Below are 19,748 nucleotides of genomic sequence, written 5' to 3'. Positions count from 1 at the left end.
TGGACTATACTGTCGCGTATCTCTGTCTTCTGTCCCCCGTCCCCCCCCCCTCCCCCTCCTTTCATCAACCTTTCCAGATTGGTTTACACATTCAGAACGCTCAAGTATTTTGTTTATCTCTTCCCCTTCTGCTTATGATGGCGGCATGTATACCTAAACTAGTGTGGTTCGCGTTGTATTGCTTTCGATTCTGATGTAATGATCCTATCATTAATGCATTCGTAGTAACTTACGCTCTGCTCTACCTTCCCGTTCAGTAGAAATCCTGCTCCTGCTATGATATAGGGTGTACGCAAACGGACTTCACAAGTTTTAAAACGCATATTGATTTATTCATTTAACTTAGAGACATGGTTTTAATGTCTTTTATAGCAAAATATACCAAGTTTTGCACAATACACCTAAATAGCTTCAATGTGACTTCTATTGTTTATGCAGCACACATCCGATCTGAAGTTCATTTCTTGACAAATTCAGTGCAGTACGTCAGTTGTGACTTGCTCAGTGTTGAGGTAGATTCTGGCTGTGAACTCTAGCAGAGAAGCTGGTAAGATTGGAACAAACAAGGTGCCCTTGATGATTCCCAAAATGAAAATGTCAAGAGGTTTTAGGTCGAGTGAAGGTGGGGGTCAGGCAACTGGTGCACCTCGACCCATTCACGTGCGTGGTAAACGAACATTTAGGAAATCCCAGACGTCTTACCAGCCAGTGAAAAATTAATCTATTTCCCTTGAAGATGGCTCCAACAGTAAGTCTGTATGAATTTCGAAAGTTGTAATGTTCTTTTTGATACACCTTATATTGTCTACTGCTTTTGATATTGTCCTATATTTATTTGATGAGAAATCCTTATCTTCTTTCAGTTTCACATCACTGACTCAGACTACATCTAGACTGATCCTTATACGTTTTTCTTTTCTGATTTTCTAGCTTCCGCACAATATTTTGACATCTGAGATTCCAAGCTCCGCCTCGTAAAATGTTACCTTTTCGTTGGTTATTCCATCTTTTTCTCGTGGTCATCTCTCTCTTGTCAGTCCTTTTCCGGAGATTCGAATGATGTACAACTGCTTAATACCTACTTTCCGCGGTCCGTCATAAGTGGCAGACTGAATGTTTCGTCAAAGGAGAGATCATCATGACACGGTTTCTACCTTTACTGCCCACATATACAAAGTTTTTTTTAATGCACTTGTTTCCACTGCCTTTTGCATCGTCATGCCATTTATTATTACTGTTTATTCTGGCTTAAGGGGCTGTTTTCCATCTCAAGGGCACAAGGGTACTTTAATTCTCTTTTGGCTCCTCTGCCCAATTTTCTAAGGCTATTGCCAGAACGTGTGGGACTCCTTGTACCGTCAGTCTGCGGCAACCATTGCTGAAGGTTATTATTCAAAATTTGTGCATTGTGTGGGATCTAACCTAATACTCAGGACGTTTCTGATTGGTAGCTAAAGATTCTACCCGCTCACAATTTTTTTAAAAATTGTCGCCTTTCACCACAGTAGCCCCTGTTTTTGCCCAACAAATTTTTGAACACGTAGCCTATGCTACATTTTTCCTCACGGAAACCGGTCAACAGCGTCGTCTGCGTTACTTAAGCTAAAAATTCTGAAAACAAGTCAACACTTTTGCAATAAATATTAATACAGGGTGTTTGCAAATGAATATCGGGGTTTAACGCTTTATAATATTTATTACATTAAACTTAAAGTTGTAAATGATATGTCAAATGAAAGAGCAGCTCAAACAGTTGTGTGTGGAAGCAGTGCGCATGCGCAGCGCACAATGTTTCCGCCGCAGTGGTTGAACTTCACTGTACCCAAGCGTTGAATAGGCCGCAAGGGGCCCAATAACAGGGATTGATTTGGATGGACTCCACGTTCACCCGACCTAACGCTATGTGATTGTTTCCTATGGGGCTTCATCAAGGATCGTGTGTACGTGCCTCCGCTACCAGCACACCTCCCTGAGTTAAGAAACCGGAGTGAAGCAGCTGTTGCTACAATCACTGAAGACACACTTATCAACGTTTGCGAAGAGCTCGGCTATAGACTTGATGGTTGCCGTGTGACAAATGGTGCTTACACTGAACATTTATAATGTTCTTGGTAAAATTGTTTGAGTTGCTCTTTCATTTGACGTATCATTTATAACAGTAAGTTTAATATAATAAATATTATAAAGCGTTAAAACCCCGATATTCATTTATAAACACCCTGTACTAATAATGTTGAATAGCTTCTTCAGTTAAGAAGAACACTTTTCAGGAAAACATAAAACTCTTTTCTGAAAAATAAAAATATTTTCTTGTAAGATCTTGAAGGGTTTTCCTTTAACGACATTACTGTCGTTAGTGAAACGTCTTGCAAATAAAGAACCTGTTCTCGGAGCTCAAAAATGGTTGCCCATGGAGATGTACATCTTGGAAAAGCGAATCGATCCATTCTCAGAAGACAGTGAAGGTTTCCTTGCGTAGCAATAAAACAGTGGAGAGACATAAAATTTCCCCTTGAAAACAATGAAACAGTACCAGAGTTACAAGCCGCCAATACTATCAACATGAAGTTCTAGTTTATCTTGTGGGATTCGCTGATGTCGGCATAAATAGCCTCACCAGTCACTTATCAACTTTCACTTTGAATGTAACGTAAAAGCGTCTAGATATCCTATACACAAGGAAAAACCATGTTTTTAGGATTCCGTACCTTGGGCGGTAACAACAGAACCCTTATATAGGATCTCTTAGTTGTCCGTCAGTTTGTCTGTCTGTCTGTCCGTCAGACCGATAAAAACACTTTCTCTCATAAACGAGCAGACATATCGAGTTGGAACTTACGTCACATACTGAGGTCTACAGTCCCTTGGTAGTGTAAAGTGAGTACACTCAAGAGACACGGCAATTTAAGTCATCATTTGAGACTCTTAAACTCACTCATCAAAACCTTTATGGTATTTCCTCTTGACCCATAATTACGAAATTTGGAAATAACAGAAGGAAAAAATCCAAAAAGTGTCATTTTGCAGTTAAAACATACGAAAAAAATTGTCATTTCGTATCTGGCTGTCTGTATGCCCGCCCATCTGTTCAGACCCGTTTCCCCAGGCACAGAGAGATACATCATGTTGAAAATTGTGTCACATATCAGTGTCTACGGTGTGCTGACGGAGTAACAAATTAAAGCAGTCAAAACATAAGGCCATTTGTGTTACATATTTTTATGCTTGAAAGCTCACTCATCAAAATCTGTAGGGTATTTATTGTTGGTCTACAATCATGAATTTTATCAAGAAGCAAGGTTTAATAGCACATATACAGAAAAAATCCTAGAAGTATTAATCTGAAATAATGTAACACGAGAAAAAAAATATTTTCTTATCGTTTACTGTCGGACTGTCTGTCTGTCCGTCTGGTACGATCCCTTTTTCCGCAGAACGGGTGTACGTATCAAGTTGAAATTTATGTTACTTTTTAAGGTCTGTAATTCATTAGCAGTGTAACAAATGTAAGCTTCTAAGTCAATGCAATAAATAGATATAGCCATTTGTGTCACATAATTTGAAGCAAAGTCACACATTATAATTTAGAGAGTGCTTAGTATTTAACGGTAGAGTTGAAGGAAAAAATCCGGAAACTGTTAATTTTTAGTTATATAACACAAAAAATATTTTTGTTATTTGTTATCCCACTCCAAACTTAAAAAATTCACTAAAGTCTTGGAACTCCCGTGACCGATAACTAGCCAGTGTAAATGCCGATAACACGATAAAATATTCGAGATTCTCTTCCCGGGATGTGTAGCACAGTAGTAAAGTAACACAGAGACTATCTACCATGTACACACAATTACATTTGTACGCAACCGACGGAGAGCGAGTCCAACTTGCACCTGGTCAATTTCTTGGTGTTGGATAGAGCGACCAATCCGGGATCAATGCGTCGTTTCTCGTAACAAAGTCGGCATGTGATATGGGTATACATACCAATTTCCACCGCGTCGATCCTCATATTAGGTTCTAACCTCTGCAGACGAGATGTGCCTGGTGAAGACTATTAGTTGACACAAGTCGCAATGAGGTGGATGCACAAGCATATGTGGAAAGCTTTTTCTTTTATGGTTACGGATTCGGTATCAGGAATTTCCAGTTGCTCCGTCCACTAGACAGAAGTATTCCAGTGTGAATATTGTTCCACATTCTTTTACAATCCCTCGATGGTTATTTTGGTTGTTATATTCATTTTACATGTGGTGGTGGATAGTTACACCATCTAGCCAATGTTAGCGGATACCCCAGACAGTAATTTATAGAGAGCTTTCAACAGTCTACGGGGTCAGCAATCTGTGGCGTCACCACCAGACACCTCACTTGCTAGGTGGTAGCCTTTAAATGGGCCGCGGTCCGTTAGTATACGTCGGACCCGCGTGTCGCCACTATCGGTGATGGCAGACAGAGCGCCGCCACACGGCACGTCTAGTCTAGAGAGACACCCTAGCACTCGCCCCAGTTGTACAGCCGACTTTTCTAGCGATGGTTCACTGACTATATACGCTCTCATTTGCAGAGACGACAGTTTAGCACAGCCTTCAGCCACGTCATTTGGTACGACCTGGCAAGGCGCCATATTCTTCAAGAATGTATTCTGAGCAGATAATATTGCGATTCATGTACCGTCAAGAGCGACGTTCATCATTAATGGGTTAAGGTTAAGTATCAAAATAATTACGTCCGCTTTCTGAATTCTAATTCCTTGTCATGTTCCAGACCTCACGTCAGTATAGTCCTTCCCTCCTCACGCCAGCCTGCGTGAGCTAAAACGCGTGCATTTCAGCCTCCACTAGAAGCACAGTGTTGGCTCTTCTGCCAGCACAACACAAACCATTTTGTATTTCAATTTCTGTCCCGACTGTGGAAAACACCGCTTCATACCTACTTTCAGGGGATCTGTCTAATCAGGAAAGTCAGGGAGGTGGATTAGGGTTACAACTCGAATTAAGTAAAACAAGAATCTAAAATTAAAAATGAAATACGTTCTTATAACAGAGGGTTTCAGGGCTAAGAACAAACAAAGCATAAAGGGTACATAAGTAGAGAGTTGAAACGGGTATTAATAGTATCTACACTGTGTAAACCATCTATACTGTCTAAACCAAAATTACACTGGTTCTACGCTTGGGAAGGAATGGATAAAACAGATTCTGTTATGTTAGAGAGAGAGGGACAGAGAGAATGTTGTACCTGGAGCGTAATGTACCTAGGAGTAAATGATGTTCCCTGCTTATTGTTTCATCCTAGTGACCGGTCGTAGAATCACATGAGGAAATGCAATCTAGAGAGTCCCATAAACAGTTTCCGCAATTTTCATCTGTTTTTGATGTGGCGTGACATGAGGCTGTATTTTGTGCAACGTTTATGAATATTACGAGTGATATACATGTAAGTGGTCAGTGATGTATCGAAACCATTTGGAGGGTATTGTTAATTGTTCCTTTACAAAGTTTTATAGTGAGTGAAATTCAGCATATTTTTAGAACTAGTTAGATATCGTGTGTACGGTTTAGCTGTACCTTGTCAGTTGTACAACGTCTTGCACCTCGAAACGGGAGGAATTCCACCATGGAAAACGTGACGTTTGCAAATGGACTGAGTTTGTTTACTCTCTTAAAATGTCTTGCAAAGGGCAATTTGTAATAGTTGCCAGTAGTTTTTATTTCAAAGACTCTTTAATCGTAACTGGTGTTTCATAATACTTCTACTTAATCTGATTTCACATATTAATTACTGACGTGTAGCACAGTAGTAAAGTAACACAGAGACTATAAATTTCACTATTGACAAGGAATTCTAAGCTGCAACACATTTAAATCTGAATAGAATATTTGTTCCGAAGTATCTTGGCACTGCTTTTCACACATGGAAAAAGACTTTTTTCCGGAGTAATTCTTGTATTTTCAGAAAAAGATTGCAGTATATGAGTTCCGTCATTTAAAAATGGAGTAGTAAAATATATTAAACATACAGTGAAGCGCCAAAATCTAATATTGGCATGCGTATTCAAATACAGTGATATGTAAACAGGCAGAATATGGCACTGCGGACAGCAACCCCTATGTAAAACAACAAGGGTTTGGCGCAGTTGTTAGATCGGTTACCGCTGCAACAATGGGAGGTTGTTTGAACGTGGTGTCATAGTCGACGCACGAGTAATGGGACACAGCATCTCCGAGGTAGCGATGAAGTGCGGATTTTCCCCTCCGTAAATATGAGGAATCTCATAAAACATCGAATCTCTGACATCGCTGAGGGTGGAACAAGAATCTGCAATAACGGGACCAGTGGCGACTGAAGAGAACTGTTCAACTTGTCAGATAAGCAACCCTTCCGCAAATTGCTGCAAATTTCAATGTTGGGCCATCAAAAAGTGTCAACGTGCCAACCATTCAACGAAACATCGTCAATATGGGATTTCGGAGGTGAAGGCTCACTCGTGTACCCTTGATGACTGCACGACACAAAGACTTACGCTTAGCCTGGGCCCGTCAACACCGATGTTGGACTGTTGATGAGTTGAAACATATTGCCTCGTGAGATGAGTCTCGTTTTAAATTGTATCGAAATGATGGACGTGTGCGGGCACGGAGACAACCTAATGAATCCACGGACCCTGAATGTCAGCAAGGGTCTGTTCAAACTGGTGGAGTCTCTGTAATGGTATGAAGCGTGTGCAGTTGGTGTGATATGGGATGCCTGATACGTCTAGTTACGTCTCTGACATGTGACACGTATGTAAGCATCCTGTCTCATCACCTGCATCCATTCATGTCCGTTGTGTATTCCGCCGAACTTGGGAAATTACAGCAGGACAATGCGACACGCCACACGTCCAGAATTGCTATAGAGTTGCTCCAGCCGGCCACCGAACTCCCCAGACATGAACGTTATTGAGATTATCTGGGATGCCTTGCAACGTGCTGTTAAAAAGAGATATGCAGCACCTCGTACTCTTACGAGTTTTGGACAGCCTGCGGGGTTCATGGTGTCAATTCTCTCCAGCACTACTACAGACATTAGCCGAGTACATGCCACGTCGTGTTACGGCACTTCTGCGTGCTCCTCGGGGTCCTACACGATATTAGGCAGGTGTACCAGTTTGTTTGGCTCTTCATTGTGTGTGCCGGCTACAGGCTAAAATCAGCAAAGTCTTACAAAGTAGAACATTCTCCCCTGTTAATCACATGAGATCGCCACCAAGGTGACAAGGGGTTTGGTATCGGCGGGTTTTTACGACATACCTGACACAATTGGCGTTCGATCTGGACGTGACGTAGCACTGCGTGTCGAGTAAAAATGCTGACGTCTGTATTCGAATGACATCATGACGTTCTGCTCAAAGTAAGGAGCAGGCCAACTGTGACGAGCTGCAAGGCAGTAAGTGCTAAGAGAGAAGCTCCTTCATGGAAGCGGTGGCTTGTGGCACTAGTTATTTCTGATGCATGTTAACAGAATAGCTGGCCGCGGTGGCCGAGCGGTTCTAGGCGCTTCAGTCCGGAACTACGCTGCTCTACGGTCGCAGGTTTGAATCCTGCCTAGGGCATGGATTTGTGTGATGTCCTTAGGTTAGTTAGGTTTGAGTAGTTCTAAGTTCTAGGGAACTGATGACCTCCGATGTTAAGTCTCATAGTGCTCAGAGCCATTTGAACCATTTGTTAACAGAATGAGGAACGAGCAAGTGAGAATTGTGATGGCTGTGTTCCTATTAAGGCCTCAGTGTTGTTGCACTTCAGTGAGTGTGTAATCCTAAAACATAGGGTCGCTAACAACCACGAGACGGAACATAGACTCAGAACTACCTTTTGTAACATATTGAAATAACCATATCGTTTACAGACATAGGCTTTACGTTCTACCTCAGTTCCAACCAGCGAAAGGTAGTTTGAATTTTTCCTGTTAAAAGGCCACTTTCAATTTTTTAATGATGTACTATCAACTTTCGAACTTGTCTTCGCTGACAGTTTCTGTAATAAGTATCGAAGTATACAAGACGTATATGAGTTGTCTCTGAGAGATGCTAGGCGGTAGTTTTCGGTCACGAGCTTCCTGGAAATGATGCAATCAGCGTAGAGGTAGCTAGGAGACAATGCCTTCAAATAGGTTTGAGATACATACTTGTTCCAGGTCATTTGGTATGGCTGGACCGCTTGGCTGGAGTTATATATGGCGACAGCGGGTCTGCCGTGTAGGTGAGAATATTTCAGTCCAAAGCCGTGCGCTGCTACTCGACCGAATAGTAGCGGCTTCGGTCAAGAATGCTATAACGGCCGGGAGAGCGGTGTGCTGACCCCACGCCCCTCCTGTCCGCATCCTCGTCTGAGGATGACACGACGGTCGGATGGTCCCGGTAGGCTACTCATGGCCTGAAGACGGAGTGCTTTTTTTTATGGCGTCTAGTGCACTACCAGTCTCGGTTGTTTTGTCTTTGTGTAGTTGTTTACTCACTAACCCATCTCCCCTTTCTATCAGGCTTGCACTAGGTTTCTTACTTTTATAGTTGAGTACACTCCGTTCATTTCACAACTGCCAACGGCACAACGCGGAATTGACATTTGTTCACACAGAGTCGGGGCCTATGGCTTCTGGCAGTACTCGATAGTTCATGATTGACGCACGTCGCTCGGTATTGAACAGTCACGTTGTAGTCGTGAAGCGTTACTACCTCTGCATATTCTTAGCGTCTGCTGAAATGACTATCCATCGCGCATATATACATTACCGAAGAGTATGCTCAAATGGAAAAATGCTGATAAATAACGTATTTCATTTCTATCAAGAAGAAAAACGAAAAGGTCTGCTACGTTCAAAAAATGTAAAGTAGGCCGGAGTGGCCGTGCGGTTCTAGGCGCTAAAGTCTGGAGCCAAGCGACCGCTACGGTCGCAGGTTCGTGTTGTGGTTGGCAGAAGAGCCAACACCGTGTTTCTAGAGGAGGCCGAAAGGCACGCTATTTAGCTCACGCAGGCTAGCGTGAGGTCTGGAATAGGACAAGGAAATTAGAATTTAGAAACAACGGACGTAGCTGGTGGAATACTTAACTTTAATCCATTCATGATGAACGTCGGTTTTGACGGTACATAGTTCACAATATTAACAGTAACTGATAATGGCGCCTTGCTAGGTCGTAGAAAATGACGTAGCTGAAGGCTATGCTAAACTATATTCTCGGCAAATGAGAACGTAAGTAGGCAGTGAACCATCGCTAGCAAAGTGGGCTCTACAACTAGGGCGAGTGCTAGGAAGTCTGTATAGACCTGCCGTGTGGCGGCGCTCGGTCTGCAATCACCAATAGTGGCGACACGCGGGTGCGACATATACTACCGGTCCGCGGCCTAGCAAGTGTGGTGTCTGGCGGTGACACCACAGTTCGAATCCTGCCTCGGGCATGTATTTGTGTGCTGTCATTAGGTTAGTTAGGTTTAATTAGTTCTAAGTTCTAGGCGACTGATGACCTTAGAAGTTAAGTCGCATAGTGCTCAGAGCCATTTGAACCAAAAAATGTAAAAACAGAACGTGTCTGGAGAAAATTATAGCATGGCGTGCACACTCCATTAGAGCAATGACAGAAAACGAGAAAGGTTCGAAGAAACTACTACCGTGATCTGTATCCCAACTCCAGCTACTAGATCATAAAAAAATTCTCTCACTTTAATCTCATGCACTTCTTTGTAGAAGAGTGTATTAATATCAAAGGTATTACACGTTAGCTTCATTTAATAGATAGTAACAAAACAATTTCATTTCGTTTTTTTTTTTCATTTCCTTCGCTTTTCTGTAGAGGAATATATTAAAAGTGGAAGTAGCGTTGTCTCCCACAAGCACAGCTGCACTGTTTATTTTCCTATTGTTCATTTCGACTGTTTTTCTGTAGAAGAATATGTTAACAGAATGCATGTTTATTTTATTTGCTGCCCGTATACCAAGTACCATTCAGGAGCGGTGTTACATTACGATAGAATGCAGTTATATCGCTTGTGCGTCATTCGAAACAACAAATAGCATAACACGTCAACAGTTCGCAGTGCGCTCGGCTGAAACAGCAATTGTAAAGTAACAGGGTACAAATAAATGAGCGAGTAAATTCAATACTGTACGTGACGATATGAGCAAAATTATACAGGTAACATTGTTTCCTGAAACCATGCAGCATGCACTTAGAGAAAAACATAGCGTCATGAACTGACATCTTCCGCTGTCTTTTCATTTCATTATGTTCTTCTTTCGTTTCCAGCTTCGGCTTGTATCGGCAGCATACAAGGAGGAGAAATACGGACATGTCCGCAGTCCGCATAGAGGGAGGCAGTAGCCGCGTATGTGGCGCATGGCTGCCAACCTCGTCGCGGTAAGTCTCCAAAATACCTCATCTACTTTCCAAGGAATGGAAAGAGGCATGACTCTCCTTCCACCGTTAAAAACAATTTCGATACGTTAACCACGTTTCGTAAGGAATAATGGTTGGCGTCAAACACTCCAAATGGAAACTGGCCAGCGACTGTATTTTTCGGTGCAAACTTTTCAATATACGTACATTGTTGTACGGTACTTTGAAGTATCACAATAACTGTGGACTATAACGAACAGAAAACAAGTTCCTTAACAATCTGCAATGTGTGGATACAAGATGCGGAAAAATAATACTTACCTCCGGGATAGTTTCCTCAAAATCGAATGAGGAAGACTGCGTAGTGAAAATCATGCTTGAATATCAAAGATTTTATTATTATGTTTATTACGCGAAAAGTAACAGTTTTACTAAGAAGTTAACTACAGAGCTGGACATAGCTTTGTTTCATTTACATAAAACAATTTTTTTAGACAAACTGGATGACTAGAAATTTCACTTCCCGTATATCGAGCGATTAGAGGTACGTCGATCGACCAACATCTCTTATTTAATTATATACTTATTTATTTGCTACCATTTACAAATGACCTGTGACCCTGTCACTAAGACTAGTCGTACTTTCACAATACTAAACTGTACATGTGCAGAGTATGATATTTATTTGTTATTTCTGATTTTTAAGTGGCTTGTCTTTAAATATTTATAAACTTAAGAGTAATTAAGAGACTAAAATCTTAAAATTGGCGATTTATGAATGGAAAATAGGAATTTATAAACACAGAGAAGAGGTTATGACGTATTATAACTTTAAGACTCATTATAAGTTCTGAAATTTTTTTCTAAAATGATCAAGATTTTTTCATTTAAGATGTACATATTAAAGATAATAAACATGTACCAAATTAACAAAATTTTGGAAAATCGAATTATAAACCATAACCATAATTGTAGTAAGAAGGTAGGATAGATGACAGTGGAAAAACGTCGCTTCACCAAGTGTGCATGACGGTGAGTGTTTTGGAATTTTTCATCAAGCCACAGACCGCCAAGTATAGTTCTTCAGCTAAATGTAACACCCACCCTAGATTTACTAATAAGTAAAACTTATCCTCAACTGCTCAGACTGCTATGCTTCTTATTGAGGGTATTTCTTCATTCTCATTTACGGTCATATCGAGATCTGTGTCATCACTGATTCTATGTTAGAATCAGAGCTGTTTTCCAAACTGTTGTTTCCTCCGTGTCTTCACATATAGCGTCATTGCCTGGCTCGAACACACTCTCTATAGGTCGCCCTGGATATATCATCAGTGACTGTGTTTGACATGGTCTATTGCCCGCCGGAGTGGCCGTGCGGTTCTGGGCGCTACAGCCTGGAGCTGAGCGACCGCTACGGTCGCAGGTTCGAATCCTGCCTCGGGCATGGATGTGTCTGATGTCCTTAGGTTAGTTAGGTTTAATTAGTTCTAAGTTCTGACCTCAGAAGTGAAGTAGCATAGTGCTCAGAGCCATTTGATTTGACATGGTCCCTTGGTCCTCGTCTCTGAGCAATGCGTGGATGGTGTCCTGCATATTTTTGAGGTTTTGGATACCCAGAGGAAGGGGAAGCTTGACACAACTCGCGCGTCCTGAAAGCCATTCTGTTTGCTTCTATGCTCTGTGGGCAGACACTGATCTCCACCGCATTGGCTCCTCTGGGCAACACGCACAAGCCGGTAGTGTTGGTCTTTCAGACAGGCGCCGAAGTTAGGGATCCTATAAGGTGCAGCATGGTCGTCAGAGCGAGATTTGACTGCTACAATAGGACCGTTTGTTCGTCAGCCAGGTGTTAAGCTTTTCTTCCAATCCACAGTTCACAGACATACAAAGAAAAATGGATAATTATACTGGCCCTAAAGTGATTACACATCGGATAACATACTATGTCACTACTGTCACACATGAACTGCTGAAGCGAGTTGATAATCATGTGTGTGGTGCTACGAAAATTTATAGTCTGTATGAAGTCAGTAGGTTTGGAGCTGGTTACAGAATCGCCTTATCGTTGTGCAATCCACAATGTGGTACAGTCAATTCAGCCATTCTCCTCTTCAATTTAGTTTATTCTGCGGGTTTTCTGAAAATAGTTCAAAGAACTGGATTTAAGTAATTGTTACTATATCCGATTTATGTTTCACGTCTCCTCCGTATGCCAAATGCGAAATGGCTTGTGTATTATCTTCACTTGATTTGAAACCAATTAAGCCTGTACAGTGTAACTCTACGTGCTATTTCTCATTTCCATGTTCCTAATTCAGTTACTGAATATCCGAGCACATGTTGGCTTATTATTTTTCTACCGCCATTTTGTGATCGCGTGCTTCTAGACGCCACCTCTGTCTAAACGAGCTCTTATAAATGATAATCCCGAGCGGGATAGTGCAGTGTTAGCACAATGGACTCGCATTCGGCAGGACGACGGTTCCCAACCGACTCCTGCCATTCTGATTGAGGTTTTCCGTGATCTCCGTAAAACGCTTGAGGAAAACGCCGGGATAGTTTCTTCGAAAGAGCACGGCCGTTTTTTTGCTCCATGCTTCCCTAACCCGAACTTGTGCTTCGTCTCTATTGACTTCGTTGTCGATGGAACGTTAAACAGTAATCTTTTCCTACTCGTCTTGCGTATGGTATAATTTTCCAACGACATATTATCTCGCATAGTTCTTCCTATTTACAACAATACGTACGCCGTCCTTATGCGTGTCATTTTCAGCAGCGAAGGAAAGTATTAATGCTACTAGCTGATCGATAGATGCTGTGGCTGGTTCTGTAATATGTGTTTATTCATGTTGCACAAACCAAACTGCGTAGTGCTATCTCGATGTGACTTGTAATACTTGGCAAATGATGCATATTTCTGACTACCTCATACAACCGAGTCAAAGTCGAATTATATCCAGTTATTCCCATTTCATATCTGAGTTGTGTGAGTAAGGAAAGGGTCCTCGGCCCCTTTTGCAGAAGTTCGACATTTAGTTGTTTTCTGTCACAATTTCATGTTCTTAATAAGAACTTTCAAATGATTTTCATCTTCATTGTTCATACTATGCCTGCAACTTATTATGTTGGGTGAATTAGGTATGTGTCAGCTGCTCATATAACTTTGTTTTCACTTTCGTAATCAGCGTTCTTTAATTAATTATTTTTTCATGAATTTGTTGATAACAAGGGATTGTTTCACTAATTGATGGTTCTACTTTCGTTTGTAGCTCAGTCATTAGAAGAGAAGCCATACTACAAGTTATAATTGTTCCACGCACCCTGAAGAACAGAAGAAGAAATTGAAACTTTACGTGAATTTTAAGAGTCACCGGCATTTTGAGCTAGTTATCGGCTTTTCTCTGAATGACCACAACCGAAATCTTCTTCCAGGTTCTAGTTCCTCAGCACTAAAACGAAATTACCTATGGGTCGGTCATGAGGAAAAGATCGAACGTGTGTAATTACATCTATGGATTATTTGTTATGAATTTACCCTTTGTTAGAAGTCTTACGTCTCGACATCTGGCGAGTATAGGAATATTCGTAGTGTTACGTATCAACATTTTTTCTTAGTTTTCTGCGGTTCTACGTTAAGCTTTATATTTCCTAAATAGCTCCTGTCCAAATAATGTGCCCACACATAATGAACCTATCATTTGTTGCTGGAGGCTCAACGGTAGCTGTAAGCCGTTTGGTTTGAACATTGTGAACAATTTTGTCAGAGTGGGTGCTTCTTTGTGTATTCAGAGAGTGTGCGCATGACGCAGGAATATGGGCTTGCAATGAAGTTCGGAATTACGGAGACCTAGACCTCCACTATTTAGAGGAGAGGCAGTTACAATGAATGGAATCTTGAAAATGTGGCAGTTTCAGATGCGACACCCTGCCGATGCTAAGATGCTTCTTGTGGTGTCACCGCCAGACACCACACTTGCTAGGTGGTAGCCTTTAAATCGGCCGCGGTCCGGTAGAATACGTCGGACCCGCGTTTTGCCACTATCAGTGATAGCACTATTTAGAGGAGAGGCAGTTACAATGAATGGAATCTTGAAAATGTGGCAGTTTCAGATGCGACACCCTGCCGATGCTAAGATGCTTCTTGTGGTGTCACCACCAGACACCACACTTGCTAGGTGGTAGCCTTTAAATCGGCCGCGGTCCGGTAGAATACGTCGGACCCGCGTTTTGCCACTATCAGTGATAGCAGACCGAGCGCCGCCACACGGCAGGTCTGGAGAGACTTTCTAGCACTCGCCCCAGTTGTACAGCCGACTTTGCTAGCGATGGTTGACTGGATAAATACGTTCTCATTTGCTGAGACGATAGTTAGCATAGCCTTCAGCTATGTTATTTGCTACGACCTAGCAAGGCGCCATTATCAGTACTATTGATATTGTGAAATATGTACCGTCAAGAGAGACGTTCGTCATTAATGGACTAAAGTTAAGTATTCCCCAGCTACGTCCGTTTTTCTAAATTCTAATTTCCTTATCCTGTTCCAGACCTCACGCCAGCCTGCGTGAGCTAAAACGCGTGCCTTTTGGCCCCCTCTAGTAACACGTTGTTGGCTCTCCTGCCAAGCACAACACTTCTAGTATAGGATTCTGTGGAGAGTGGGATCACCGCAATGTGAAGTAGCTTGGACAATACACAGTAATTCATAAAAGTGCTATTTATCCCATCCGCTACTTTCTATAGAGCTATTCCGATTACCTCCTCTATCTTTCTCCAGTTCGCCTGATCTATTAGTAGGGGTTCGCAATAATTCTTCATTGCCAGCTGTTTTCTTTGAGCCAGACAACGGAACAACTGATTATTAAGATGGTTGTGTGTTGATCCTAGTTTGACCATAGTTTATTTCCACCACACTTCAAGATTTCTTTAAGTTTCCCTTTTAACGTGACTTGTTCCTCTTTGTTTTTAATGAAAATGTTACGCAGACATGTACGACTGTGTGCGACATAGGGGAATAGACCTGGTAATTTGGAAGCCAGGCGGAAGGGAAGTGCTTCCCAAGCTATGGCATATAATACGGCAGACTATGGACACCCCTGTCGAAGACTTCTACGTACGTGACTGGAGCTTGTGAGAGTGTTGCTGACTTTCATTCTGGTGCCGGAGTCCCGGAAACAAATCTCGATGGTTGTCAGTGGCCTACTAGACAACTCTTTTTCTTTCAATGAGACTGACAAATTATCATCATATTCGAAATGTAAAAATACTAGACTGAGCTCACATTATGAGTCCCATGCGCCCCTCTAAAATGCCAAAATGTCATGTATCAGACCATGAAAGAAGCAGGGCAGTCAGAGTGATCAAAATACTTGTAGTAACTGAATGTGACAACTAAAACGCGCAGTGTGAAATGATCTGCTTGACCCGCAGGACAGGACAGAAAGTAAAAAAAAAAAAATTTTAACACACAGATTTTAACCTTTGTGACTTAATTACTGGCTAAAAGCCACTTTAATTTAAAAACGGCTGAAGGTCAATAACTTAAAATGCAAGCATAATCAGAAATTTAAAAGGCAACTGTTATCTTAAAACAGTTCTTTAGTTAGGCTGAAGTAAATTTTATATGCCGAAGGGCTTACGTGAAACAGTACTTTAAACTAGTCTGAAGGCCTTCAGAGTAAGACAACTCTAAATTAAAACACAGAACCGGCTAGAAGCCATACAAGTACCAACAAAAAGAACAAATTAAAAAAAAGGCAGTCCACACAAAGGCGCCCAGATGTTCGAGGGTCGGCCTGTAATTCAAACACTAACGCTCGCTTACGTGAGACAGGCAGTCGGCCCAACCATTCACGAACCGACGACAACCCAACCGATTGACAGTCAACGGACCCACCAACAAGATAACTTCCACTGCACCTGACGAGGGCACAACATGGAGTTCAACGGAACAACGTTGAAGATATTGGCGCCCACAACCAATCATACACGGAGCTGTCAAACTACACACCGTACTGGACAGCAACAACACGATGAGGAAACTACACTGCCTGAAATTTACGTCAACGCCCAGGTCAGGTAACGGGAACAAGACAGAAGATTCCGCAGGTACACTTAAATTCAAATAACCAAATACAGTGAAACTCCACCGGAAGGTGGCTAGAATTTTCTTTAACTTGAAAACCATGTTGTTGCTCGCGGGGGATATCCCAACAGTTGACAAAGAACTCGAAACGACACAATGTGTACAGTCTTGACTTGCTGGTAGGTTAAATAAAAATCACCTTTCGTGTCCAGGGTCGGTGAGCCACGGACCTCGAAGCAGTGGGAACAGCGCCGAATTGTTTGCATTGTTTGCAATCTTGCGGGCATTGGAGCAGATGAGATGTGTTACCAGTCTTAAGTTCCTCATCTTTTCTGACTCCCTGAGTGCCCTTCAGACCATGCAACACTTGTACCCAGCGGATACGGTCGTCCAGAACATCCATGATGCCCTACTCCACCTTCAACGGCAGGGGAAGGAGGTTTCTTTCTGCTGGGTGCCGGGGCACGTGGGTATTAGGGGAAACGAACTGGCGGATGTGGCTGCCAAAGATGCATGTTCCCTCCCTCACGTTGTTGAATGTGCCGTCCCCCTCCATGCTGTAACCTCCCTTTTGCGTTTTCGTGTTATGCATCAATGGGAAGAGGAGTGGTTGGCAGTTTCTGACAATAAGCTGCGTCTGGTAAAGGCCACTACGCGACCATGGCGTACGTCCTACCAGTCATACAGGCGGGATGAGGTTCTCCTCACTCGCCTCCGCATTGGGCACAGTCCCTTCACGCATGATTTTTTACTCCGGCGAGAGGACCCCCCAATCTGCAGTGCTTGTGGCGTCCAGATTACTGTCCGCCACATTTCACTTGACTGTGTTTTATTCTCTGACCAGAGGGCGGTGGTTTCCTTGCCACCGGATTTGCCCTCTATTTTGCAAGACGACGCAGCGACTGTGGTTAAGGTCTTACGGTTTTGTGTCCTGTCCAATCTGTTGCCTCGGATTTTAGGGAGAAGGTTTTAATGTGCTGCTGGGTGACTGGCTCACCCAGGTTTTAGTTAAGAGGTCCGCCAGTCACGATTACCTCCTTGTTTCCCTTCGGTATCTGTTCTCTTTTCCTTGTGCTTCCTTTCCTTTTTTAGTGTGTTTCTTCTCCTCTTGTTTTGCCTCTGTATGTGCGCATTGGAACTGCGTCAGGCCTGTGTCTTTTAGCCGTTCTCCTTGTTCGGCGTCCGTCTTCGTCCCTTCGCCGCTTGTGTTCCTGTTTCTATGCGTTTGGGCGCTGATGACCACGCTGTTTAGCGCCCGTAAACCTCAACCACACACACACACACACACACACACACACACACACACACACACACACACACACACACACGGAACAGCGCCACACTCTGCGACACTGCGTAGAGACCGCCAGCGGGCCCCGGCCAAACTACGCCCCGCCGAGAATTCCTCGCTGCTCCACGCCAACCGACCGACTCCTCAGAACCAGTAAGCCGACAACATTTAAAATAATTTGTCCATTAAAAACACACAAACTTGCACGAAGAACTAGACAATGCTAACGGCAGTGACTGTACAATAACAGGGACGAACCATGAGTCGGCACACACAGCCAACCCATAAGCGATCGCCGGCCAAATACACGTCGTCTCGCAAGACGACCGACCGACGACCAACCAAAGCCATCGTCACTCCAATCATGTGTGTCGGCAACCGTCGGGCGAGTCATGGCGGTCCGGACCTCACTGCTGACGCGCCCCGACTGAACTTGTGCCGCGTGCCAACTCAAACACTGTCAGGTCCGAACTGACTGCTGGCGCGTTCCAACCCACTGGTCGGAACACGACGACCGGGAAGTAATAAAGCAGTCCAACAAAGATAATAGGACAGGGCTTACATCGATAAGCGCTGCTGCTGCCGCTCACGGGCAGGCAAAGCAGCAGCTTCGTGACACAAGTAATTGAACTACACTCCTGGAAATGGAAAAAAGAACACATTGACACCGGTGTGTCAGACCCACCATACTTGCTCCGGACACTGCGAGAGGGCTGTACAAGCAATGATCACACGCACGGCACAGCGGACACACCAGGAACCGCGGTGTTGGCCGTCGAATGGCGCTAGCTGCGCAGCATTTGTGCACCGCCGCCGTCAGTGTCAGCCAGTTTGCCGTGGCATACGGAGCTCCATCGCAGTCTTTAACACTGGTAGCATGCCGCGACAGCGTGGACGTGAACCGTATGTGCAGTTGACAGACTTTGAGCGAGGGCGTATAGTGGGCATGCGGGAGGCCGGGTGGACGTACCGCCGAATTGCTCAACACGTGGGGCGTGAGGTCTCCACAGTACATCGATGTTGTCGCCAGTGGTCGGCGGAAGGTTCACGTGCACGTCGACCTGGGACCGGACCGCAGCGACGCACGGATGCACGCCAAGACCGTAGGATCCTACGCAGTGCCGTAGGGGACCGCACCGCCACTTCCCAACAAATTAGGGACACTGTTGCTCCTGGGGTATCGGCGAGGACCATTCGCAACCATCTCCATGAAGCTGGGCTACGGTCCCGCACACCGTTAGGCCGTCTTCCGCTCACGCCCCAACATCGTGCAGCCCGCCTCCAGTGGTGTCGCCACAGGCGTGAATGGAGGGACGAATGGAGACGTGTCCTCTTCAGCGATGAGAGTCGCTTCTGCCTTGGTGCCAATGATGGTCGTATGCGTGTTTGGCGCCGTGCAGGTGAGCGCCACAATCAGGACTGCATACGACCGAGGCACACAGGGCCAACACCCGGCATCATGGTGTGGGGAGAGATCTCCTACACTGGCCGTACACCTCTGGTGATCGTCGAGGGGACACTGAATAGTGCACGCTACATCCAAACCGTCATCGAACACATCGTTCTACCATTCCTAGACCGGCAAGGGAACTTGCTGTTCCAACAGGACAATGCACGTCCGCATGTATCCCGTGCCACCCAACGTGCTCTAGAAGGTGTAAGTCAACTACCCTGGCTAGCAAGATCTCCGGATCTGTCCCACATTGAGCATGTTTGGGACTGGATGAAGCGTTGTCTCACGCTGTCTGCACGTCCAGCACGAACGCTGGTCCAACTGAGGCGCCAGTTGGAAATGGCATGGCAAGCCGTTCCACAGGACTACATCCAGCATCTCTACGATCGTCTCCATGGGAGAATAGCAGCCTGCATTGCTGCGAAAGGTGGATATACACTGTACTAGTGCCGACATTGTGCATGCTCTGTTGCCTGTGTCTATGTGCCTGTAGTTCTGTCAGTGTTATCATGTGATGTATCTGACCCCAGGAATGTGTCAATAAAGTTT

Source organism: Schistocerca gregaria, chromosome 5, assembly GCF_023897955.1.
Source record: "Schistocerca gregaria isolate iqSchGreg1 chromosome 5, iqSchGreg1.2, whole genome shotgun sequence".
In the NCBI taxonomy this organism is placed as follows: Eukaryota; Metazoa; Arthropoda; class Insecta; order Orthoptera; family Acrididae; genus Schistocerca; species Schistocerca gregaria.
This window is presented reverse-complemented; position numbering follows the sequence as displayed.